Source organism: Zea mays, chromosome 3 (genome assembly GCF_902167145.1).
Source record: "Zea mays cultivar B73 chromosome 3, Zm-B73-REFERENCE-NAM-5.0, whole genome shotgun sequence".
Taxonomy (NCBI): Eukaryota; Viridiplantae; Streptophyta; class Magnoliopsida; order Poales; family Poaceae; genus Zea; species Zea mays.
In genome coordinates, this window is record NC_050098.1 from 229919699 (window position 1) to 229947198 (window position 27500).

The 27500-nt window shown below is 43.5% G+C and overlaps 2 long non-coding RNA genes across 16 annotated transcripts; one reads left to right on the forward strand and one right to left on the reverse strand.

Moving 5' to 3' along the window:
* Positions 1-27500, reverse strand: LOC100304100 (exocyst complex component SEC5A). Of its 15 annotated transcripts, none has more exons than XR_004857406.1 (13): positions 26879-27336; positions 26186-26293; positions 25780-25985; positions 25526-25644; positions 25251-25382; positions 25098-25145; positions 23735-23812; positions 23517-23642; positions 23138-23237; positions 22914-22985; positions 22257-22355; positions 1756-1852; positions 1-197 (listed from the first exon to the last, which is right to left on the reverse strand). It is a non-coding gene; the product is annotated as an exocyst complex component SEC5A (long non-coding RNA). The 15 variants fall into 15 exon arrangements; XR_004857399.1 differs by lacking the exons at positions 1-197; positions 1756-1852 and adding exons at positions 21825-21938; positions 22044-22123 and having other exon boundaries at positions 23517-23639; positions 26879-27500; XR_004857402.1 differs by lacking the exons at positions 1-197; positions 1756-1852 and adding exons at positions 21825-21938; positions 22044-22123 and having other exon boundaries at positions 23504-23622; positions 26879-27489.
* On the forward strand, positions 2490-2932 carry LOC103651592 (uncharacterized). The gene is made up of 2 exons (XR_002268268.2): positions 2490-2689; positions 2783-2932. It is a non-coding gene; the product is annotated as an uncharacterized lncRNA (long non-coding RNA).

Sequence of the window (27500 nt, forward strand, 5' to 3'; positions counted from 1 at the left end):
TGTATTGAATAAACCATATCACACTTAATATTCTCATATGTGAGTAGATTAGGTAAACTGTCCTATAATCCTGCTACCTCTTACAACAAGGATTGAGATTCTAGACAACATTGTTCTGCTTCTTGTGTTTATTTTTCCTATAACCTCTTGTCTCACCAATGACGAGTATTGTATGATGGCCTTGTTTTGTTTGAGATCTGTGAAACAACACTTCTTGTCATTTTGTGTTCAATCAACCAATCAATCTACATTGATATAAAGTAACTACAGTTCTAGTAAGACTGACAAAGATTTGCAAAATGAATGCCAATCTTATTGCATTTACCATCCTCTATCCAATATTAGTACCAAGGAAATAGGATATATATGCTACAACTCGTTTCTGGTGTCCAGGAACTGTAAAATATGCGTTATCTATAACAAACATCATCAAGTGTCTGTATCACCTCCTCTATGATTTATTGTGGAACTATTTGAGAGTAGCACCCACCTCGGTTAAGACACACTCAAGCTAGTAGTTTATGCACAACTAGGGATTGACCATGACCATAGAGATGTGAACATTTACCATATTCTCCGTCACTACCTATGTTTTTTTGTCATGCATCAGTTAGTACTTTGTTATTTCACTCACAGAATGTAAATTTTTGTTTGCTCAAGGATCAATGAACTCTCGATTCTTTACTGAATAATCTTAATGTGTTCCAATTATTAAAGAGAAGAAGTAGGTTGGCTTCTGCGAGAAGAATGTGGCTTGTGGCAGAAGATCGCGGCTTCCAACAGAAGACTCAAGCGCAACACAAGAATTAAGTGTCTTGCCGTGTACGGTTGTCGTACACGGGCTTACAACGAAAGGCTCGTGCAAGCGTGAACTAGAAGTGTTTAATTACTTTATTTAAGCTGATACAGTCAGTGTGTATGTATGAATTTTAAAATTGGTAAAAGAGTAGTATTGTTAATTTAATAAATTGTAGAATGGAGTAAAGTAATTAGTATGTTTAAAATGTATTTTAGAATTATACTCAAGAGAAACGAGCAGAGTCAGAGTCGGTGGCCCATTCGTGCGTACGGCAAGACAAAGAAAAATGTTTTTGTGTTAATTTTTTATATCAAAATATTGAAGAGATTAATTGGAAAAACAAAAAAAAATCCTAAACTATATGTGTAGCCGGCAATGGTTAAGAAAGAAAAGAAAAGAAAAAAAATAAAGCGGTTGAAGTTAGTTAGAAAGAAATGTGTAGTTAGAAAAAAAATAAGAGCGAATATAGTGAAAAGAATTTTATTGACGTGGTAACATAGTAGCAACGTATAAAGAGAAAATTATAGAGATAACCGTTACGAATAACTTGGATCTTATTTCCTACGCTGGCCAGATCCGTCTTGCATCTAACAAAAACGTACGACAAGCTATCGACCTAGGACATTACACTGACCAATCTCGAATTTGACACGCACAGCCTTTTTAACATATATCTCTCACGGTCTCGTTAGATAAAATCATTAGCAACCAACATTGACATTTCAATTATAAGGCCAACAGTGCAAGAGTGAAAAGAATTGAACATCATCACAAAGTGATTACAAAATATCATATGGGAAAATAATCGATCGCATAAATTTAACAAGACAATTTGATTGGAAACGGTGCTCCTCTTCTTCTCCTACTATTCTACTACTAGGTGAGTGCCCGTGCGTTGCAACGGAACCGTATAATAACACGATAACTTATGTACATATGAAACCAGTAGTACTTACACATTAGCTTTTTCAGATTTTGAATCTCCGCTTCTTTAGCTTTGATTTGAAGATCTTTCTTTGTTCTGTCCTTTTTCAGCGCAGTGCATTAATTTTTCTGCAAACAAGATTACAGAGAATCATCACCTGCTGATCATACTGAGTTATCTAAAAACAATCCCCACTAACCAGTAAAAGAAAGAGTTGGTCAGCAGCACCAGTTTTAGTAGTAGTAGATCAGACCTCATCTCAATTTAGATTCAAACAAGATTGGTAATAATTAACTCAAAGTGTTTTTCTTGAGTTTTGTTCCGAGTAATTTGAAGCATCTGTTTCACTCGTGTCGTTACAAGTTTACCTACAACACAAGAGAAACATAGTTTTTGTTTGGTCTCTGACATTATTATTCTGAACCTTATGCCTGGAGTTATAACATTATCCGGTTTGGCCTGTTGGGTTCTCGCTTTAGCATCATAGATGGATAAAATTCTACTGCACATTGTCACTTATTGTTGATGGCATGATGAGCCCCAATTCACACGCCTGGCTAACTGCCCAATCTATTTGCATGCAGACGAATCTATTTACCTGTATTGTAGGCTACTTATTGAATAGTTTATGGTTGATCATCGTAACTATTGAGGATTGAACAAGGTGTTGAAACTTCAGATGAAACAGATCACATTCCTAGATCTATTTAGCCAACTTGTGCTTCCATCCTACTTTGTTCTAAAATGAACTTTTGATGAACTTGAGAAGTTTAAGAAGCCTAGTGATGACATCAATGGCGACATGGCTAGCTTGTCCACTCTGTTTGCAAACAGGAAAAAAAGGACACTTTATGAAGGGTGATGCCGTCATTGTTATTAAAGGCGATTTGAAAAATCTAGAGGGTTGGGTTGAGAAAGTAGAGGATGAAACCGTTCACATCAGGCCAAAAATATCTGATCTCTCGGTAACTAACTGCAATTACAACTAATTAATATGAAATTTATGGTGGAGGAATGGCTTACAATATTGTCTATTGTTAATGCATGTGTAACTGCAGAAAACATTAGCCTTCAATGAAAAGGAGCTTTGCAAATATTTCAAGCCTGGTGACCATGTCAAGGTGATCTCAGGAGTTCAAGAAGGTGCTACTGGCATGGTTGTTAAAGTGGAAGGGCATGTCTTGATCATTTTGTCTGACACAACTAAAGAACATGTGAGTAATTGTTTTATCAAGATTATGTAGAAACATTTAAACTGATCTATCTAAAATAATTTGTCCTTAACGTGCTCTTGTTGGATGACACATATCCGTGTGTTTGCTGATCATGTCGTTGAAAGCTCTGAAATTACCACAGGAATCACCAGAATCGGTGATTATGAACTGCATGATCTTGTCCTACTCTGTTCTAAAATGTAGTAGTTGTTGTTAGATGAGCTATGCAAGATGTCTTTCCTTTAGCTAATCAGGTAAATCAGGAACCACTCAATCAGTTGACAGTTGGGTTCAGGATGTCCATATGCATGGGTCTACGACCATACAAGGCATCAGAGAATGAAGCAAACTGCACTGGTATATTTAAGGCACACTCACACAACAAACTTCAGAGAATGAAAGCACTACAATACAGTTACGAAAACACGCCACTGACACGCTTAAACGTTTAAGACAACACAGTATAAAAAAAGGCCAGTGATAGTCGCCTAGAGGGGGGGTGAATAGGGCGAGACTGAAATTTACAAATATAAACACAACTACAAACCGGGTTAGCGTTAGAAATAAAACCAAGTCCGCGAGATAGGGCGCAAAACAAATCTCGAGCAAATAAGGAGTGTGACACAAGGATTTGTTTTACCGAGGTTCGGTTCTCGCAAACCTACTCCCCGTTGAGGAGGCCACAAAGGCCGGGTCTTTTTCAACCCTTTCCCTCTCTCAAACGGTCCCCCGGACCGAGTGAGCTTCTCTTCTCAAATCACTTGGGAATCAAACTTCCCGCAAGGACCACCACACAATTGGTGTCTCTTGCCTCAATTACAAGTGAGTGTTTGATCACAAGAAAGAATGCCAAAGAAAAGAAGCTATCCAAGCGCAAGAGCTCAAATGAACACTACAAATCACTCTCTCTAGTCACTAAAGCTTTGTGTGGAGTTGGGAGAGGATTTGATCTCTTTTGGTGTGCTTTGCAATGAATGCTAGCTCTTGTATAGTGGTTGGAAGCTGGAAAACTTGGATGCAATGAATGGTGGGGTGGTTGGGGTATTTATAGCCCCAACCACCAAACATGACCGTTGGTGGAGGCTGTCTGTCGTATGGTGCACCGGACAATCCGGTGCACACCGGACATGTCCGGTGCACCAGCCACGTCACCAAAGCCGTTGGAATTTGACCGTTGGAGTTCTGACTTCTGGACCCGCCTGGATGTCCGGTGCACACCAGACATGTACTGTTCAATGTCCGGTGCGCCAGTATGGGCGTGCCTGACTTCTGCGCGCTTCTGGCGCGCATTGAATGCGCCTTCAGGTGACCGTTGGCGCGAAGTAGCTGTTGCTCCGCAGTCGCACCGGACAGTCCGGTGAAATATAGCGGAGCAGCCGCTGCGTTTTCCCGAGGCTGCCAAGTTCCAGAGCCGCGTCCCTTTGGAGCACCGGACACTGTCCGGTGTACACCGGACAGTCCGGTGAATTATAGCGGAGTGCCTCTGGAAATTCCCGAAGGTGAGGAGTTCAGCGCGGAGTCCCCTGGTGCACCGGACAGGTACTGTAGAGTGTCCGGTGGTGCACCGGACATGTCCGGTGCGCCAGACCAGGGCACACTTCAGTATGCTTTTAGCTCTCCATTTTGAACTCAACGTTGGTCTTTTTAATTGGCTTGTTGTGAACCTTTGGCACCTGTATAACTTATACACTAGAGCAAACTAGTTAGTCCAATTATTTGTGTTGGGCAATTCAACCACCAAAATTATTTAGGAACTAGGTGTAAGCCTAATTCCCTTTCAATCTCCCCCCTTTTGGTGATTGATGCCAATACAAACCAAAGCAAATATAGAAGTGCATAATTGAACTAGTTTGCATAATGTAAGTGCAAAGGTTGCTTGCAATTGAGCCAATATAAATACTTACAAGATATGCATGGATTGCTCCTTTATTTTTAACATTTTGGACCACGCTTGCACCACATGTTTTGTTTTTGCAAATTCTTTTGTAAATCCCTTTTTTTAAAGTTCTTTTGCAAATAGTCAAAGGTAAATGAATAAGATTTTGAAAAGCATTTTCAAGATTTTAAATTTTCTCCCCCTATTTCAAATGCTTTTCCTTTAACTAAACAAAACTCCCCCTAAATGAGATCCTCCTCTTAGTGTTCAAGAGGGTTTTGATATATCATTTTCGAAATACTACTTTCTCCCCCTTTTAATACACTAAGATACCAATTGAAAATACTCTTGAAAAACTAAGTTTTTGAAATTGGTGGTGGTGCGGTCCTTTTGCTTTGGGCTCATACTTCCTTTTGCTTTGGGCTCATACTCTCTCCCCCTTTGGCATGAATCGCCAAAAACGGAGGCATTAGAGCCCTTGAAATACTTTCTCCTTCTTTGGTCAAGAACAAATGAGTGAGGATTATACCAAAGATGGAGTCCTTTTGCTTGATGCTCATGCTTTCTCCCCCAAGAATGGAGAGTGGCATGGAGCGACGGCGAAGGATGAGTTACGGAGTGGAAGCCTTTGTCTTTGCCGAAGACTCCAATTCCCTTTCAATATACCTATGACTTGGTTTGAAATAGACTTGAAAAACACATTAGTCATAGCATATGAAAGAGATATGATCAAAGGTATACAAATGAGCTATGTGTGCAAGTTAGCAAAAGAAATTGCGCGAATCAAGAATATTGAGCTCATGCCTAAGTTTGTTAAAAGTTTGTTCATCAAGTGGCTTGGTAAAGATATCGGCTAATTGATCTTTAGTATTGATGTAAGAAATCTCGATATCTCCCTTTTGTTGGTGATCCCTAAGAAAATGATACCGAATGGCTATGTGTTTAGTGCGGCTATGCTCGATGGGATTATCCGCCATCTTGATTGCACTCTCATTATCACATAGCAAAGGAACTTTGGTTAATTTGTAACCGTAGTCCCGCAGGGTTTGCCTCATCCAAAGCAATTGCGCGCAATAATGGCCTGCGGCAATGTACTCGGCTTCGGCGGTGGAAAGAGCGACCGAATTTTGCTTCTTTGAAGCCCAAGATACCAAGGATCTTCCCAAGAATTGGCAAGTCCCCGATGTGCTCTTTCTATTGATTTTACACCCCGCCCAATCGGCATCCGAATAACCAATCAAATCAAATGTGGATCCCCTAGGATACCAAAGCCCAAACTTAGGAGTATAAGCCAAATATCTCAAGATTCGTTTTACGGCCGTAAGGTGAGCTTCCTTAGGGTCGGCTTGGAATCTTGCACACATGCATACGGAAAGCATAATATCCGGTCGAGATGCACATAAATAGAGTAAAGAACCTATCATCGACCGGTATACCTTTTGATCCACGGACTTACCTCCCGTGTCGAGGTCGAGATGCCCATTAGTTCCCATGGGTGTCTTGATGGGCTTGGCATCCTTCATCCCAAACTTGTTTAGAATGTCTTGAGTATACTTTGTTTGGCTAATGAAGGTGCCCTCTTGGAGTTGCTTCACTTGAAATCCTAAGAAGTACTTCAACTCCCCCATCATAGACATCTCGAATTTCCGTGTCATGATCCTACTAAACTCTTCACATGTAGACTCGTTAGTAGACCCAAATATAATATCATCAACATAAATTTGGCATACAAACAAGTCATTTTCAAGAGTTTTAGTGAATAGAGTAGGATCGGCCTTTCCGACTTTGAAGCCATTAGCGATAAGGAAATCTCTAAGGCATTCATACCATGCTCTTGGGGCTTGCTTGAGCCCATAAAGCGCCTTAGAGAGTTTATAGACATGGTTAGGGTACTCACTATCTTCAAAGCCGGGAGGTTGCTCAACATAGACCTCTTCCTTGATTAGTCCATTGAGGAAGGCACTTTTCACGTCCATTTGATAAAGCTTAAAGCCATGGTAAGTAGCATAGGCTAATAATATGCGAATTGACTCAAGCCTAGCTACGGGTGCATAGGTTTCACCGAAATCCAAACCTTCGACTTGGGAGTATCCTTTGGCCACAAGTCGAGCTTTGTTCCTTGTCACCACACCATGCTCATCTTGCTTGTTGCGGAAGACCCATTTGGTTCCTACAACATTTTGATTAGGACGTGGAACTAAATGCCATACCTCATTCCTAGTGAAGTTGTTGAGCTCTTCTTGCATCGCCACCACCCAATCCGAATCTTGAAGTGCTTCCTCTACCCTGTGTGGCTCAATAGAGGAAACAAAAGAGTAATGCTCACAAAAATGTGCAACACGAGATCTAGTGGTTACCCCCTTATGAATGTCGCCGAGGATAGTGTCGACGGGGTGATCTCGTTGAATTGCTTGGTGGACTCTTGGGTGCGGCGGCCTTTGTTCCTCATCCTCCTTGTCTTCCTCATTTCCATCTCCCCCTTGATTATTGCCATCATCTTGAGGTGGCTCATTTGCTTGATCTTCTACTTCATCAATTTGAGCTTCATCCTCATTTTGAGTCGGTGGAGATGGTTGCATGGAGGAGGATGGTTGATCTTGTGCATTTGGAGGCTCTTCGGATTCCTTAGGACACACATCCCCAATGGACATGTTCCTTAGTGCGATGCATGGAGCCTCTTCATTACCTATCTCATCAAGATCAACTTGCTCTACTTGAGAGCCGTTAGTCTCATCAAACACAACGTCACAAGAAACTTCAACTTGTCCAGTGGACTTGTTAAAGACTCTATATGCCCTTGTGTTTGAATCATATCCTAGTAAAAAGCCTTCTACAGTCTTAGGAGCAAATTTAGATTTTCTACCTCTTTTAACAAGAATAAAGCATTTGCTACCAAAGACTCTAAAATATGAAATGTTGGACTTTTTACCGGTTAGGAGCTCATAAGATGTCTTCTTGAGGATTCGGTGTAGATATAACCGGTTGATGGCGTTGAAAGGGAAATGTGCCTTTGGGCCATTTCTAAGTATTTTGGTGATTGAGTGCCAACACATGTGCTTAAATGTGAATATATGCCCATGGATGAACAAAGTACAAATCACAAGTAAAGGTATGTTTCTAAGCCTTAGTACATTGGTTTTGTGTACTAATATATTTGTCTAAGTGTTAGAAACAGAGAAAAGAAGAAAAGAAGAATGTTGGCTGTGTACAGCCAACAGGCTGTTTCGGTCTGGGGCACCGGACTGTCCGGTGGTGCACCGGACAGTGTCCGGTGCGCCAGGCTGCCTCGACCCGAAGACGCCGCTCTCGGGAATTTGCCGACGGCGTACGGCTAAAAATCACCGGACTGTCCGGTGTGCACCGGACTGTCCGGTGAGCCAACGGTCGGCCGAGCCAACGGTCGGCCGCAGAATCTGCGCGCGACACGTGGTCTGGCCAACGGTCGGAAGAAGGCACCGGACTGTCCGGTGTGCACCGGACTGTCCGGTGCGCCAGATCTGCAACGACTGGTAACGGTCGGCTGCGCCTGTTAAGGAAAGAAATCGGGCACCGGACAGTGTCCGGTGTGCACTGGACTGTCCGGTGCGCCCGACGACAGAAGGCAGGGATGGCCTTCCAGATTTGCTCTCAACGGCTCCTAGCTGCCTTGGGGCTATAAAAGGGACCCCTAGGCGCATGGAGGAAATACCAAAGCATTCCTTGAGCACTCTTGATCACTCACACATCAATCTTGCGCACTTGTTCGACATTCTAGTGATTTGAGCTCCGTTCTAGTGTGCTAGTCTTTCGAGCTCAAGTCTGGGTCTTGTGTGTGCGTATTCGCTGTGATCTTTGTGTCGTGTGTGAGTTGCTAATCCCTCCCTTGCTCCGTGATTCTTTGTGAACATCTTTTGTAAGGGCGAGAGGCTCCAAGCTGTGGAGATTCCTCGCAAACGGGATTGAGAAAAGAAAAGAAAGAACACCGTGGTATTCAAGTTGATCATTGGATCACTTGAGAGGAGTTGAGTGCAACTCTCGTCCGTTGGGACGCCACAACGTGGAGTAGGCAAGTTTTGTACTTGGCCGAACCACGGGATAACCACCGTGTCATCTCTGTGATTGAATTCTTGTGGTTATTGTGTTTTGACTCCTCTCTAGCCACTTGGCATAAACTGTGCTAACACTTAACAAGTTTTTGTGGCTTAAGTTTTGAAGTTTTACAGGATCACCTATTCATCCCCCCTCTAGGTGCTCTCAATTGGTATCGGAGCCGTTCTCTTCAAGAAAGGGACTAATCGCCCGAAGAGATGGATCCTAAGGGAAAGGGGATGGTGGTCGACAACAACGAGAAGGAGTCCATCTTCAATGAGCCGAAGAATGACAAATCTACCGACTTGGGTTCAAGCCACAAGCGCAAAGATGGGAAGAAGAAGAAGACAAGGCGCATCAAGGAGATCGTCTACTACGACAGCGACGAATCCTCTTCTTCCCAAAAGGACGACGACCACAACGACTACGAGAAAAGGAAACCGGTTAATTCGAACTTTTCTTTTGACTACTCTCGTATTCCGCAAAGTTCAAATTCGCATTTGCTTCCCATTCCACTTGGCAAGCCCCCTCACTTTGATGGAGAGGACTACGGATTTTGGAGCCACAAAATGCGTACTCACTTGTTCTCTCTTCATCCTAGCATATGGGAGATTGTAGAGAGTGGAATGCAATTTGATAGCTCAGATAGCCCTATGTTTATCAATGAACAGATTCATAAAAATGCACAAGCTACTACTGTGTTGCTAGCATCTTTGTGCAGGGACGAGTACAATAAGGTGAGCGGCTTGGACAATGCCAAGCAGATATGGGACACCCTCAAGATCTCTCACGAGGGGAACGACATCACCATGCTCACTAAAATGGAGTTGGTGGAGGGCGAGCTTGGAAGATTTGCGATGATAAGGGGCGAGGAGCCAACCCAAACATACAACCGGCTCAAGACCCTTATCAACAAAATAAGGAGCTATGGAAGCACGCGATGGACGGACCATGACGTCGTCCGACTATTACTAAGGTCCTTTACCATTCTTGATCCTCATTTGGTAAATAATATTCGTGAGAATCCCAGGTACACCAAAATGTCGCCCGAAGAAGTCCTAGGAAAATTCGTCAGCGGGCGAATGATGATCAAGGAAGCAAGGTACGTGGACGACGCCTTGAATGGACCGATCAACGAGCCGCAACCTTTTGCTCTCAAAGCAACAAGAAGCAAGGAGGCGCTACCTAGCAAGGTGGCACAAATTGAGGCGGCCGGACTTAATGATGAAGAGATGGCTCTCATCATTAAACGCTTCAAGACGGTACTAAAGGGTCACAAGGGGCAGCCAAGCAAGACCAAGACAAAGGGGAAACGCTCATGCTTCAAGTGCGGTAAGATTGGTCATTTTATCGCTAACTGCCCCGATAATGATAGTGACCAGGAACAGGGAAATAAGAGGGAAAAGAAGAAGAATTACAAGAAGGCAAAGGGCGAGGCGCATCTAGGCAAGGAGTGGGACTCGGACTGCTCCTCTTCCGACTCCGACAATGAAGGACTCGCCGCCACCGCCTTCAACAAATCAACCCTCTTCCCAAACGAGCGTCACACATGCCTTATGGCAAGGGAGAAGAAGGTATGTACTCGGAACTCTACCTATGCTTCTTCAAGTGAGGACGAATCTAGTGATGAGGATGAAGTAGATTACTCGTGTTTGTTTAAGGGCCTAGATAGAACCAAAGTAGACAAAATTAATGAATTGATTGATGCATTGAATGAGAAGAACATACTTTTAGAAAAGCAAGAGGATTTGTTGTATGAAGAACATGATAAATTTGTAGAAGCTCAAAGATCTCATGCTCTAGAAGTTAAAAGGAATGAAATGCTTGCTTGTGAGTTGTCTACATGCCATGATTCAATTTCTAAATTAAAAAGCATTAATGATGACTTAAATGCTAAACTAGTAGAAGCACATAAATCTAACTCTTGTGTTGAACATGTTGAAATTTGCACTAGGTGTAAGGATGTTGACATTAATGCTTGTAGTGAACACTTAGTTTCCATTTCAAAATTGAATGATGAATTAGCTAGTCTTAATGCCCAACTTAAGACTAGCAAAAGTGATTTTGATAAACTAAAATTTGCTAGGGATGCCTACACGGTTGGTAGACACCCCTCAATTAAGGATGGGCTTGGCTTCAAGAGGGAAGCCAAGAACTTAACAAGCCATAAGACTCCCATCTCCACCAAGGAGAAAGGGAAGGCTCCTATGGCTAATAGTGTTAAGAAGAATCATGCTTTCATGTACTATGATAGGAGATATTCTAGAAATGCTTTTAGAGGTAATGATGTTTTTGATTCACATGCTTATGACTCTTATGCTATGACTGCTTCTAGTTCTCATGTTATGCATGGTAGAAATGTGTTTAGAAGAAATGTTGTTCATCATATGCCTAGAAAGAATGTTATTCATGCTCCTAGGAAAGTAGTAAATGAACCTTCTACAATTTATTGTGCTTTAAATGCTTCCTTTGCTATTTGTAGAAAGGATAAGAAAATTGTTGCTAGGAAGTTAGGGGCAAAATGCAAGGGAGACAAAACTTGCATTTGGATCCCTAAGGATATTTGCACTAACCTTGTAGGACCCAACATGAGTTGGGTACCTAAAACCCAAGCCTAAATTTGCCTTGCAGGTTTATGCATCCGGGGGTTCAAGCTGGATTATCGACAGCGGATGCACAAACCATATGACGGGGAAGAAGAAGATGTTCACCTCCTACGTCAAGAATAAGGATTCCCAAGATTCAATTGTATTCGGTGATGGGAATCAAGGCAAGGTAAAAGGGTTAGGTAAAATTGCAATTTCAAATGAGCACTCAATTTCTAATGTGTTTTTAGTTGAGTCTCTGGGATATAACTTACTATCTGTTAGTCAATTATGCAATATGGGATATAACTGTCTATTTACAAATGTAGATGTGTCTGTCTTTAGAAGAAGTGATGGCTCACTAGCTTTTAAGGGTGTATTAGACGACAAACTTTATTTAGTTGATTTTGCAAAAGAAGAGGCCGGTCTAGATGCATGCTTAATAGCTAAGACTAGCATGGGCTGGCTGTGGCATCGCCGCTTAGCACATGTGGGGATGAAGAACCTTCACAAGCTTCTAAAGGGAGAACACGTGATAGGTTTGACTAACGTGCAATTCGAAAAAGATAGACCTTGTGCAGCTTGTCAAGCAGGTAAACAAGTGGGAGGAGCGCATCACAACAAGAATGTGATGACCACATCAAGACCCCTGGAGCTGCTGCATATGGACCTCTTCGGACCCGTTGCCTATCTGAGTATAGGAGGAAGTAAGTATGGTCTAGTTATTGTTGATGACTTTTCCCGCTTCACTTGGGTGTTCTTTTTGCAGGATAAGTCTGAAACCCAAGGGACCCTCAAGCGCTTCCTCAGGAGATCTCAAAATGAGTTTGAGCTCAAAGTGAAAAAGATAAGGAGCGACAACGGGACCGAATTCAAGAACCTTCAAGTAGAGGAGCTCCTTGAAGAGGAAGGGATCAAGCACGAGTTCTCCGCTCCCTACACACCACAGCAAAATGGTGTGGTAGAGAGGAAGAACAGGACGCTCATCGATATGGCGAGGACGATGCTAGGAGAGTTCAAGACTCCCGAGTGCTTTTGGACGGAAGCCGTGAACACGGCTTGCCACGCCATCAACAGGGTCTACCTTCATCGCCTCCTCAAGAAGACGTCGTATGAGCTACTAACCGGTAACAAACCCAATGTATCCTACTTTCGTGTATTTGGAAGCAAGTGCTACATTCTAGTGAAGAAAGGTAGAAATTCTAAGTTTGCTCCCAAAGCTGTAGAAGGGTTTTTGTTAGGTTATGACTCAAATACAAAGGCGTATAGAGTCTTCAACAAATCATCGGGTTTGGTTGAAGTCTCTAGCGACGTTGTATTTGATGAGACTAATGGCTCTCCAAGAGAGCAAGTTGTTGATCTTGATGATATAGATGAAGAAGATGTTCCAACAGCCGCTATACGAACCATGGTGATTGGAGAAGTTCGGCCACAGGAACAAGATGAACGAGATCAACCTTCTTCCTCAACTATGGTGCATCCCTCAACCCAAGATGACGAACAGGTACCTCAAGTGGAGGCGTGTGATCAAGGGGGAGCACAAGATAATCATGTGATGGAGGAAGAAGCGCAACCGGCACCTCCAACCCAAGTTCGAGCGATGATTCAAAGGGATCATCCAGTCGACCAAATTCTGGGTGACATTAGCAAGGGAGTAACTACTCGATCTCGATTAGTTAATTTTTGTGAGCATTACTCCTTTGTCTCTACTATTGAGCCTTTCAGGGTAGAGGAGGCCTTGCTAGATCCGGACTGGGTGTTGGCCATGCAGGAGGAGCTCAACAACTTCAAGAGGAATGAAGTTTGGACACTGGTGCCTCGTCCGAAGCAAAATGTTGTGGGAACCAAGTGGGTGTTCCGCAACAAACAAGACGAGCACGGGGTGGTGACGAGAAACAAGGCTCGACTTGTGGCAAAAGGTTATGCCCAAGTCGCAGGTTTGGATTTCGAGGAGACTTTTGCTCCTGTGGCTAGGCTAGAATCAATTCGTATCTTGCTAGCATATGCCGCTCATCATTCTTTCAGGTTGTACCAAATGGATGTGAAGAGCGCTTTCCTCAACGGGCCAATCAAGGAGGAGGTGTACGTGTTCGAGGATGAACGGTACCCTGACCATGTGTGTAAGCTCTCTAAGGCGCTCTATGGACTTAAGCAAGCCCCAAGAGCATGGTATGAATGCCTTAGAGACTTTCTAATTGTTAATGCTTTCAAGGTTGGGAAAGCCGATCCAACTCTTTTTACAAAGACATGTGATGGTGATTTGTTTGTGTGCCAAATTTATGTCGATGACATAATATTTGGTTCTACTAACCAAAAGTCTTGTGAAGAGTTTAGCAGGGTGATGACGCAGAAATTCGAGATGTCGATGATGGGCGAGTTGAACTACTTCCTTGGGTTCCAAGTGAAGCAACTCAAGGACGGCACCTTCATCTCACAAACGAAGTACACGCAAGATCTACTAAAGCGGTTTGGGATGAAGGACGCCAAGCCCGCAAAGACTCCGATGGGAACCGACGGACACACCGACCTCAACAAAGGAGGTAAGTCCGTTGATCAAAAAGCATACCGGTCCATGATAGGTTCTTTGCTTTATTTATGTGCTAGTAGACCGGATATTATGCTTAGCGTATGCATGTGTGCTAGATTTCAATCCGATCCTAAGGAATGTCACTTAGTGGCGGTGAAGCGAATCCTTAGATATTTAGTTGCTACGCCTTGCTTCGGGCTCTGGTATCCAAAGGGGTCTACCTTTGACTTGGTTGGATACTCAGATTCCGACTATGCTGGATGTAAGGTCGATAGGAAGAGTACATCGGGGACGTGCCAATTCTTAGGAAGGTCCCTGGTGTCGTGGAACTCTAAGAAACAAACTTCTGTTGCCCTATCCACCGCTGAGGCCGAGTACGTTGCCGCAGGACAGTGTTGCGCGCAACTACTTTGGATGAGGCAAACCCTCCGGGACTTTGGCTACAATCTGAGCAAAGTCCCACTCCTATGTGATAATGAGAGTGCTATCCGCATGGCGGAAAATCCTGTTGAGCACAGCCGCACAAAGCACATAGACATCCGGCATCACTTTTTGAGAGACCACCAGCAAAAGGGAGATATCGAAGTGTTTCATGTTAGCACCGAGAACCAGCTAGCCAATATCTTTACCAAGCCTCTAGATGAGAAGACCTTTTGCAGGCTGCGTAGTGAGCTAAATGTCTTAGATTCGCGGAACCTGGATTGAATTGTAGCATACATGTGTTTATGTTTTTGATCATGTTCATTCTGCATTTTGTTGCTTATTGTGGTGCTCAAGTTGTACAAACACTCCCTGGACCTCACAAGTCCGTTGCAAAGTGATGCACATGTTTAGGGGGAGATGTGTTACAACTTGACCCTTTGAGACTAACCATATGCTTGAGTTTGCCTGATTTAGTCTCGAAGGAGAATTGAAAGGGAAAAGGTGGACTTGGACCATGAAAGACTTCCACTGCACTCCAATGAGAGGGTAACTAATTCCAAGTCCATCTCATGGACTCTAATTGCCATTTGCTCTTTATTGAAGACTTTGGTGAGGCAATGGGGTTAAAGGGCCAAAGTTGATCCCGTTTTGGTGCTTGATGCCAAAGGGGGAGAAAATAAAGGCCAAAGCAATAAATGGATCAGCTACCACTTGAGAGATTTTGAAAATAGTAGAATAGAGCTTTTGGTTTGTTCAAAACTCTTGCATTGTCTCTTTCGTCAAAAGTTGGCTTCGTGTGGGGAGAAGTATTGATTATGGGAAATAGGGGGAGTTTTTGAAATCTTTGATAAATCTCTTTTGGAATGACTCTCTTTATGTTTCAACATGTGTGTTTGACTTAGAGATAGAGATTTGAGTTTGATTTGCAAAAACAAACCAAGTGGTGGCAAAGGATGATCCATATATGCCAAAAATGAATCAAAATAGATTTGAGTTCTATTTGAAGTGATTTTGCACTTGTTTTAGTTGCTTTATGTTGTGTTGGCATAAATCACCAAAAAGGGGGAGATTGAAAGGGAAATGTGCCTTTGGGCCATTTCTAAGTATTTTGGTGATTGAGTGCCAACACATGTGCTTAAATGTGAATATATGCCCATGGATGAACAAAGTACAAATCACAAGTAAAGGTATGTTTCTAAGCCTTAGTACATTGGTTTTGTGTACTAATATATTTGTCTAAGTGTTAGAAACAGAGAAAAGAAGAAAAGAAGAATGTTGGCTGTGTACAGCCAACAGGCTGTTTCGGTCTGGGGCACCGGACTGTCCGGTGGTGCACCGGACAGTGTCCGGTGAGCCAGGCTGCCTCGACCCGAAGACGCCGCTCTCGGGAATTTGCCGACGGCGTACGGCTAAAAATCACCGGACTGTCCGGTGTGCACCGGACTGTCCGGTGAGCCAACGGTCGGCCGCGGAATCTGCGCGCGACACGTGGTCTGGCCAACGGTCGGAAGAAGGCACCGGACTGTCCGGTGTGCACCGGACTGTCCGGTGCGCCAGATCTGCAACGGCCGGCAACGGTCGGCTGCGCCTGTTAAGGAAAGAAATCGGGCACCGGATAGTGTCCGGTGTGCACCGGACTGTCCGGTGCGCCCGACGACAGAAGGCAGGGATGGCCTTCCAGATTTGCTCTCAACGGCTCCTAGCTGCCTTGGGGCTATAAAAGGGACCCCTAGGCGCATGGAGGAAATACCAAAGCATTCCTTGAGCACTCTTGATCACTCACACATCAATCTTGCGTACTTGTTCGACATTCTAGTGATTTGAGCTCCGTTCTAGTGTGCTAGTCTTTCGAGCTCAAGTCTGGGTCTTGTGTGTGCGTATTCGCTGTGATCTTTGTGTCGTGTGTGAGTTGCTAATCCCTCCCTTGCTCCGTGATTCTTTGTGAACATCTTTTGTAAGGGCGAGAGGCTCCAAGCTGTGGAGATTCCTCGCAAACGGGATTGAGAAAAGAAAAGAAAGAACACCGTGGTATTCAAGTTGATCATTGGATCACTTGAGAGGAGTTGAGTGCAACTCTCGTCCGTTGGGACGCCACAACGTGGAGTAGGCAAGTTTTGTACTTGGCCGAACCACGGGATAACCACCGTGTCATCTCTGTGATTGAATTCTTGTGGTTATTGTGTTTTGACTCCTCTCTAGCCACTTGGCATAAACTGTGCTAACACTTAACAAGTTTTTGTGGCTTAAGTTTTGAAGTTTTACAGGATCACCTATTCACCCCCCCCCCTCTAGGTGCTCTCAGGCGTAGCAAGCGGTGTTGACCGCCTCGGCCCAAAACCGATCCGAAGTCTTGTACTCATCAAGCATGGTCCTTGCCATGTCCAATAGAGTTCGATTCTTCCTCTCAACTACACCATTTTGTTGTGGCGTGTAGGGAGAAGAGAACTCATGCTTGATTCCCTCCTCCTCAAGGAAGCCTTCGATTTGAGAGTTCTTGAACTCCGTCCCGTTGTCGCTTCTAATTTTCTTGATCCTTAAGACGAACTCGTTTTGAGCTCGTCTTAAGAATCCCTTTAAGGTTTCTTGGGTTTGAGATTTTTCCTGCAAAAAGAACACCCAAGTGAAGCGAGAATAATCATCCACTATTACAAGACAATACTTACTCCCGCCGATGCTTATGTAAGCAATCGGGCCGAATAGATCCATGTGGAGTAGCTCAAGCGGCCTGTCGGTCGTCATGATGTTCTTGTGTGGATGATGGGCACCAACTTGCTTTCCTGCTTGACATGCGCTACAAACCCTGTCTTTCTCAAAATGAACATTTGTTAGTCCTAAAATGTGTTCTCCCTTTAGAAGCTTGTGAAGATTCTTCATCCCAACATGTGCTAGTCGGCGATGCCAGAGCCAGCCCATGTTAGTCTTAGCAATTAAGCAAGTGTCGAGTTCAGCTCTATAAAAATCTACCAAGTATAGCTGACCCTCTAACACTCCCTTAAATGCTATTGAATCATCACTTCTTCTAAAGACAGTGACACCTACATCAGTGAAAAGACAATTGTAGCCCATTTTGCATAATTGAGATACAGAAAGCAAATTGTAATCTAATGAATCTACAAGAAAAACATTGGAAATAGAGTGGTCAGGGGATATAACAATTTTACCCAATCCTTTGACCAAACCTTGGTTTCCATCCCCGAATGTGATAGCTCGTTGGGGATCCTTGTTTTTCTCGTAGGAGGAGAACATCTTCTTCTCCCCTGTCATATGGTTTGTGCACCCGCTGTCGAGTATCCAACTTGAGCCCCCGGATGTATAAACCTACAAAACAATTTTAGTTCTTGACTTTAGGTACCCAAACGGTTTTGGGTCCTTTGGCATTAGAAACAAGAACTTTGGGAACCCAAACACAAGTTTTGGAGCTCTTGTGTTTGCCCCCAACATACTTGGCAACAACCTTGCCGGATTTGTTAGTCAACACATAAGATGCATCAAAAGTTTTAAATGAAAGGCTATGTTCATTTGATGCACTAGGAGTTTTCTTCTTAGGCAACTTAGCACGGGTTGGTTGCCTAGAGCTAGATGTCTCACCCTTATACATAAAAGCATGGTTAGGGCCAGAGTGAGACTTCCTAGAATGAATTCTCCTAATTTTGTCCTCAGGATAACCGGCAGGGTATAAAATGTAACCCTCGTTATCCTGAGGCATGGGAGCCTTGCCCTTTACAAAGTTAGACAATCTTTTAGGAGGGGCATTAAGTTTGACATTGTCTCCCCTTTGGAAGCCAATGTCATCCTTTATGCTAGGGCGTCTCCCACTATAGAGCATACTTCTAGCAAATTTAAACTTTTCGTTTTCTAAGTTATGCTCGACAATTTTAGCATCTAATTTAGCTATATGATCATTTTGTTGTTTAATTAAAGCCATGTGATCATGTATAGCAACAATGTTAACATCTCTACATCTAGTACAAATAGAAGTGTGCTCAACGGTAGATGTAGAGGGTTTGCAAGATTTTAGTTCTACAACCTTAGCATGCAATATTTCATTTTTACTTCTAAGGTCGGAAATAGTAGCATTGCAAACATCAAATCTTTAGCCTTAGCAAGCAATTTTTCATTTTCATTTCTAAGGCTAGCAAGAGAAATGTTCAATTCTTCAATCCTAGCAAGCAAATCATCATTAATATCTCTAGGATTGGAAGTTGAAACATTACAAACATGAGAATCAACCTTAGCTAACAAATTAGCATTTTCATTTCTAAGGTTTTCTATTGTCTCATGGCAAGTGCTTAGCTCACTAGATAATTTTTCACATTTCTCAATTTCTAGAGCATAAGCATTTTTAACCTTAACATGTTTCTTATTTTCCTTAATTAGGAAGTCCTCTTGGGAATCCAAAAGGTCATCCTTTTCATGAATAGCACTAATTAATTCATTTAATTTTTCCTTTTGTTCCATGTTAAGGTTGGCAAAAAGGGTACGCAAGTTATCTTCCTCATCACTAGCATTATCATCACTAGAGGACTCATATCTAGTGGAGGATTTAGATTTAACCTTCTTCTTTTTGCCGTCCTTTGCCATGAGGCACTTGTGGCCGACGTTGGGGAAGAGGAGTCCCTTGGTGACGGCGATGTTGGCGGCGTCCTCGTCGTCGGAGGAGTCGGTGGAGCTCTCGTCGGAGTCCCACTCGCGGCATACGTGGGCATCGCCGCCCCTCTTCTTGTGGTACCTCTTCTTTTCTCTCCTCTTGCCCTTCTTGTCGTTGTCCCTGTCATTGTCACTTGATAATGGACATTTAGCAATAAAGTGACCGGGCTTACCACACTTGTAGCAAACCTTCTTGGAACGGGATTTGTAATCCTTCCCCTTCCGTTGCTTGAGGATTTGGTGAAAGCTTTTGATGATTAAAGCCATCTCCTCGTTGTCGAGCTTTGAAGCGTCGATTGGTTGTCTACTTGGTGTAGACTCCTCCTTCTTTTCCTCCGTCGCCTTGAAAGCCACCGGTTGTGCTTCGGACGTGGAGGGATCATCAAGCTCGTTGATCTTCTTTGAGCCCTTGATCATACATTCAAAGCTCACAAAATTCCCGATAACTTCCTCGGGAGTCATTAGTGTATATCTAGGATTACCACGAATTAATTGAACTTGAGTGGGGTTAAGGAAGATGAGTGATCTAAGAATAACCTTAACCACCTCGTGGTCATCCCATTTCTTGCTCCCAAGGTTGCGCACTTGGTTCACCAAGGTTTTGAGCCGGTTGTACATGTCTTGTGGCTCCTCCCCTTGGCGAAGACGAAATCGACCGAGCTCCCCCTCGATCGTTTCCCGCTTGGTGATTTTGGTGAGTTCATCACCCTCGTGTGCGGTCTTGAGTAGATCCCAAATCTCCTTTGCATTTTTCAACCCTTGCACCTTGTTATATTCCTCTCTACTTAGAGAGGCGAGGAGTATGGTTGTGGCTTGGGAGTTGAAGTGCTCGATTTGGGCTACTTCATCCTCATCATAGTTTTCATCCCCTACGGATGGTACCTGTGCACCAAACTCAACAACATCCCATATGCTTTTGTGGAGTGAGGTTAGATGAAATCGCATTAAATCACTCCACCTAGCGTAATCTTCACCATCAAATGTTGGTGGTTTGCCTAATGGGACGGAAAGTAAAGGTGTATGTTTAGAAATGCGAGGGTAGCGTAGGGGGATCTTACTATACTTCTTGCGCTCTTGGCGCTTAGAAGTGACGGATGCCGCGTCGGAGCCGGAGGTGGAGGTTCATGAAGAATCGGTCTCGTAGTAGACCACTTTCCTCATCCTCTTTTTCTTGTCCCACTCCGTTGCGGCTTGTGGGAGGAAGACTTCTCCTTCTTCTCTTTGTGTGAAGAAGATTTCTTCTCCTTCCCTTTGGAGGAGTACTTCTTCTTCTCCTTCCCTTTGGAGGAGTCTTTCTTCTCCTTCCTCTTGGTGCGGGACTCTTCCGATGAAGTGCTCCCGTGGCTTGTAGTGGGCTTTTCGCCGGTCTCCATCTCCTTCTTGGCGTGATCTCCCGACATCACTTCGAGCGGTTAGGCTCTAATGAAGCACCGGGCTCCGATACCAATTGATAGTCGCCTAGAGGGGGGGTGAATAGGGCGAGACTGAAATTTACAAATATAAACACAACTACAAACCGGGTTAGCGTCAGAAATAAAACCGAGTCCGTGAGATAGGGTGCAAAACAAATCTCGAGCAAATAAGGAGTGTGACACAATGATTTGTTTTACCGAGGTTCGGTTCTTGCAAACCTACTCCCCGTTGAGGAGGCCACAAAGGTCGGGTCTTTTTCAACCCTTTCCCTCTCTCAAACGGTCCCCCGGACCGAGTGAGCTTCTCTTCTCAAATCACTTGGGAATCAAACTTCCCGCAAGGACCACCACACAATTGGTGTCTCTTGCCTCAATTACAAGTGAGTGTTTGATCACAAGAAAGAATGCCAAAGAAAAGAAGCTATCCAAGCGCAAGAGCTCAAATGAACACTACAAATCACTCTCTCTAGTCACTAAAGCTTTGTGTGGAGTTGGGAGAGGATTTGATCTATTTTGGTGTGCTTTGCAATGAATGCTAGCTCTTGTATAGTGGTTGGAAGCTGGAAAACTTGGATGCAATGAATGGTGGGGTGGTTGGGGTATTTATAGCCCCAACCACCAAACATGACCGTTGGTGAAGGCTGTCTGTCGTATGGTGCACCGGACAGTCCGGTGCACACCGGACATGTCCGGTGCACCAGCTACGTCACCAAAGCCGTTGGAGTTCTGACTTCTGGACCCGCCTGGATGTCCGGTGCACACCGGACATGTACTGTTCAATGTCCGGTGCGCCAGTATGGGCGTGCCTGACTTCTGCGCGCTTCTGGCGCGCATTGAATGCGCCTTCAGGTGACCGTTGGCGCGAAGTAGCCGTTGCTCCGCAGTCGCACCGGACAGTCCGGTGTACACCGGACATGTCCGGTGAAATATAGCGGAGCAGCCGCTGCGTTTTCCCGAGGCTGCCAAGTTCCAGAGCCGCGTCCCTTTGGAGCACCGGACACTGTCCAGTGAATTATAGCGGAGTGCCTCTGGAAATTCCCGAAGGTGAGGAGTTCAGCGCGGAGTCCCCTGGTGCACCGGACAGGTACTGTAGAGTGTCCGGTGGTGCACCGGACATGTTCGGTGCGCCAGACCAGGGCACACTTCGGTATGCTTTTAGCTCTCCATTTTGAACTCAACGTTGGTCTTTTTAATTGGCTTGTTGTGAACCTTTGGCACCTGTATAACTTATACACTAGAGCAAACTAGTTAGTCCAATTATTTGTGTTGGGCAATTCAACCACCAAAATTATTTAGGAACTAGGTGTAAGCCTAATTCCCTTTCAGCCAGCATCGAGCAAGAAACTACCAACGTGAAATTCTACTGCGAGACACTGGTCTGAAGTGGCAAAGCACTTTCAACTCCAGCTTCCTTCGCTTCTGCCGCGGATCTCTCTGCAATAGCCTTCGACATCCCAAACATCTGCGCAACAATCCATGGATAACAGAAGCCTTGAGCACCAAATGCATGACAACCGTAGAAAGACCAAAGCGATAAAAGAAATTTTAGTGTAGTAGTACAACTGACCTTCTGGATCGTCTTCTTAAAGCAGGTCTTGTGCTCGTCCATGGAGGCATGGATGAACTCATCGATGTGGTCTTTCAGATCTTCGAGGAAGGTAGCATTATTATTTAATAGTGTATTATCTTTTTTTCTTCCATACTATTCATGTGCTTATACTTATCAAGCATTACTAAGCAAAGAAGGGAGTAGGAGATGTGCTGACACAATCATGCTAACCTTTGATAGTAGAATAGAGCACCTCTAAAATGCTTCAGTGGATCCAAGAATGGGAGAGCCTCTAACTGTCGACAAGCTGGGAAATTATCAACAAAAGTCCTGCATACAGGCAAATTATAAGCGATGGAACAGATTCCGCAGACAGTGAAGGACTTGAAGCGAATGATAAAAGTATAAGCACATAAGAGTGCATGAAACCTTTGGTGAAAATAAGAGTGCATGAAACCACCACAAGTATTTTAAGCAAGCACCGAAGCATCGACAATATATTTTCTTTTACTACTATAGACTAATGAAAGGAACATCTCTGTATCACATACACAAAGTAATTTCATTTAGTTACTTGTGCAATGCGAAAAGCAAAGATGAGCTATTTCCAGCAGTATAGAAAGTTGTAAAGGAAAAATAGCTATGAATATTGGTGTCATCGAAAACTTTGGTGAACTTCATTGATTCAAGTTGGATCATGACGACGCTTGTCCAAAGGAAAAATCACATTGTTATCCTCATCATACCCCACTATTGATGGTTTATGTGTCTGCATTGATGACCTTAGTGAAAGGAGCTGCTCTAGCTCAACAGTTCTCTGCAATACCCCTCTAACAACATGGTCCAAAACGACAATGCAAACAATTACATACAAGCGTGCATACTTACATGAACATAAGTGTGGGCGCTCTACCTCTAGCAGCATCTTCAAAGAACTTTGTAGCCCATCCGTTCTCAATCCTGCTAGCAGCAACAACAGCCCATCACCAAGGAAATAATATTCAACAAACAAAGCAATACAATAATTGTGCAACAAACAAAATCTTTCAGTTAAATTTTGAATAATATCTTTTGAGCGAACACATTCTAGTGCAGATGAGCAGTCTGCTGACCTGATTGTGCCTCATTGCCATGCATGCCTGAGATGTTATTATGTCATAGATTCTGTCAAGAAAAGGAGGATACAAATTTCTTGTACTGAAGAATCACCTCCTATTGAAGTGTTAAAACACAAATTAAATCAAGCAGTACCACACCAAAAGATAATGTAACTGTTCCAAGAAAAAACAGCCTCGCCGCAGCTAATCCTAGAAAAAAAACAAAGCTATAGAATCAACTCAGCCATAGGTGTTTAGGTTCTTTTAAATGGGTGACTACTAAAACATATAACTGAAAGTTCATAAGGATTGATCAAATGATGTACTCTTCTCAGTATTCTTTTATTTCTGTATTAAACTATTAAACAATGCATACTATACCGTATGTTTGTACCTTCAAATCCTTGAATGAACTTATCTTCAAACAACTTTTGTGCTGGGAGACTGAAGAATCAAGTTTTCTTTTGTACATACTTTGCCTTTTCAATGACGACATCTCTCTTTCAAGATTTTCAGACTCCTTGTTAGCCAAGTGACAAGTATGAAATACTGGCAATTGTTACAGAAATCTAGATATATTATAAGCTGATTCATTACAGCTAAGGTGCTTACACTTAAGGAGTCAAGTTCCAATTCAAAATTTAAATTTGAAGTCCCATCTTTTTGTAATTCTTTTGCACAAGAACTATCCTGAAAAAGATTATATACAAAGTCATTTACATTACGGTAACATTCTTAGATGAGGGAATGAAGAAAATGTGAAATAAAGCATCACTACATTCATTAACAAAAGATATGCAGGTTCAAGAACAAAAGTCAAGCTTAACCGATGTTGCAAGTCTCTAAGAAACCTGAAACTATATTCAGTTAAACTAAACCCAGTATTTCATCCCTCTTCTCATGAAAAATAATCCATCAGTTAAGAAGATTATCTTGCCAATATTGAATCCACAACCTCTTCATTTTTATCACTGTACAAGAGTGTGTGGGCTTCTGTAATTAAATGTCTACTGTTCATATCAATAAAGATGCATCAATTTCTAAACAGCAATATCATTTGTCAACCCAGTGACTTATGTGGCAGACGCCGCAAGGGCAAGCGGAAGAGCCCCCCGAAGAGGAGCAGCAGCAGTCTGCCTGAAAGTAGCAAATAGACGATAACAGCAAAGCAATTACATCTTGATCTGAAGTTCTGAACTTAGTTCTCTAAACAAACAAATATTGCTGGCCAAAACAATTGTCGCTAATTAGGTGTCATAGGGTTTCCTAATGGTAGTTTCGACTCCCGACGCTGCCACGGCAGCAGTAGAAAATGATTGTGATTTGCAGACTAATGTAGTAAGATTAGCCTTTTCTATCTATCCAATATACAATTGAGGCCCTCGTATGAACTGAGTGGTGGGACTTCTTTCGATGCCTGTGTTTGTTTGCCTTATTTTTTTAACCATTGTGCTCTTTGCTTGGCTAGAATATTGTCGGTCCACAACTTGTTACAGTTCAAAAAATTTCCCTATACCTCTGTTGCTGCTGCTTGTACCATCACGCAAGCAGGTTTACCTACTCTTTACACCAACATGCAAGAAGGAAGAAAATCTGTTAAACGAAGGCAATCAAGCATGTTCATGACAATCTGTTTGAACTGATAAATAAACAAGAATAAAGACAGCTCCCCCCACACAAATGTTTTCGAACTGGTCAAGCATCTGGCATAGTATAGGCATGCTCACGTGTACCTTCAAAAAAGGAACCTACTTGTTACCCCCACAATACTACATAATTTTCCCTGTGCAAGAATCTAGCATAATCTGCTACTTGCATCCCTATCTAGCTTACCCGTACTTATAGTATTATTCAATGGAAATCTTCCAGGAGTTGAGCATATATGAGACATTAACAAAATTCTATAATCGAGGCTCAAATGCACGATTTGCCACACCACTAATTTTTAGTGTCACTGAATACAAGTGAGCAGTACCTGCACCTTCAGGATCTTCCTCTATCTGTCTCAATTTCGACTCAATGTCTGCAAAAAAAACTGTGTTACAAGGGGATGCAAAACATTGTCCATAAACTCAGGATCATGAACATTTATTTGCAATATGGATGTATATAACAACTACACAAATACCATCTATTGTAGTTTTGCACGAGACAAAACAATCGAAGTTCTCCTTGACTAACAGTTTTTTCTGCTGTGTTCTCCCTTTGAGATCAGTTTTCAAGGTGGGAGCACCAGCCTCTAAGTCAGCAGCGCTCGTGTCTTTGTGGACCCACGAAAGGAAAACTTTGGGATCAAAATTTGGAGATGAATAGATAACTTTGTCGGCAAAAGTGCAAAAAATAGACCTCTTAATAAGCATGAATCAAATGCAAGAAGAATTCCTATAAAACCATCAAACCTACCTCGCATATTGGGGTCCAAACCTTGAGACTTCTCTTTTGAAATTGGATAACTTACTGAAGCGTCAGTGATCAACCGTAGAGATTTATCATCATATTTTCATACGGTTAGTTGGTAAGTCCTATTATAAACTTTGATATATTAACAACACAATAACTTAGAATAAAAAAAGAAGAGCGACATCTCGGTGGGGATGTATAAGTATAGAATGACTACAATATAATCCAAAGAAAAAAAACAAGAAACACAATAATACCTGTCAGTATCACCATACACAACCCTAGCTTTCCACAAAAGATGCTGGTTGACAAATGATATTGTTGTTTCGAGTGTTCTACGGCCACACTGAATAATGCTGTCTGCAAGCTCTGCACAAGGCATTCGACCACTGAATCCAGCAGCTGTGTAACTATATGTGACATTAGCTATCAGCTTCAAAGCAAGCTGCCGTGCATTGAATATCTGCAAACAAACTAATTATTTACAATATATCCACCAATTGGTAAGAACAATTTTTTAACTGAAAAACAAATGTTGCAAAAGGGAAGTAAGAGGACTGCCTAAGCACAGAGCTAACGAAATGGCTATGGTACCATATAGCATAATCAACAAGAGATTCAGGCATTTCACACGATGTTAAAAAGTTGGTATAGAAGTGATACCCTGTGAAGAACTTGCTGTGATGGACTCAATTTTTTCATTGCTTGTTTCACCATAATTCTTGTTGACAATATCTCCTCTAGAAGGCGAGGAAGTACACCTTTTCTTATCTGCAGAATACCATTGATATTGTTCTGAAAAGGTCAGTACTTACTAAGGGAACATAATGTGCAGCAATACAGTGGATGTGCCAGGAATCACTAAACATGTAGTGGTAAATAGTATTCTCAAGTATATAGATAGTAATTCATCTGGATGGTAATCAAGGGGAATCACGAAAGTCAATCTACCAACCGCAGAGGCAAGCAGGTAAAATGTAATATAGGAACAACTTTCTATGGGAGGTATATAGCTCAGTTAGTTGGTACATCACAACTTTCCACGAGCCACCTCATCGAAAACCTGAAACTATATTCAGTTAAACTAAACCCAGTCTAAGCAGCTGAGCTTACTATCGGTCTCGACGATCTGCACACAAGACAACTTCTCAGGTGCATTTCACCGAACACCTTACAGGCACCACCAAGCACAGGAGTAGTCAAAGAAGCACAACAATCAGATAAGCAGCTGACCGTCGGTCTCGGCGATCTGCAATGCCTCTGTGGACTCTTCCAGGGAGCATGGGAAGAAATTACCAGGAAACCAAGGCGCGTTAGAAGGTAGCAGAGAAGATACACCGACAAGGGCACACTTACAATGAAGCGATCGACACTGGCAGCCAACGCGTGTGCGAGTATGGCTAGGATGTCCACGTCGTGGCAACCAAGACGCGGATGACAGCAAGCATGTAGTGGACGTTGTCGCCGTCGCCAGAACGAACCAGCACCATGGGCTCCGGCGACCGATAGCCCCACGCGGCCTCTGCGTCGACGGCCAGGCGGGTGGCGACTTTGCACCGTGGCCAAACACGGCTTCCGAGCCCCTAAAGGGGCCGGCGTACTCCGCGCCATGGCCCTCGTGCACACGAGTATGGCCAGGATGTCGGCGGCGGGGCAACGATGACACGGACGACGCAGGCAGCGTCGACGACCAGGCGGGTTGCTAGAAGAGGAGACTGCGGCTTGGAGGGGCGGGACGGCGGGGTGGATCTCGTGGCCGCGGCGGTTCGACGGGGCGGCGCGATGAGATCACGGCAGGGAGAGGCGGGCCTACGTGCGAGCGCGGGGGGGGGGGGGGGGGGGGGTGACGGCGGGGTGGATCTCGCGGCGGGGGGTAAGAGCGGGGAGAGGTGGGCGAGATTTCGCGGCGGCGCGATGTGCGGGGGCGCTGTCGAGCAGAGAGGGTGGGGGACGCGAACGGCAGAACCAATTCGCTGTG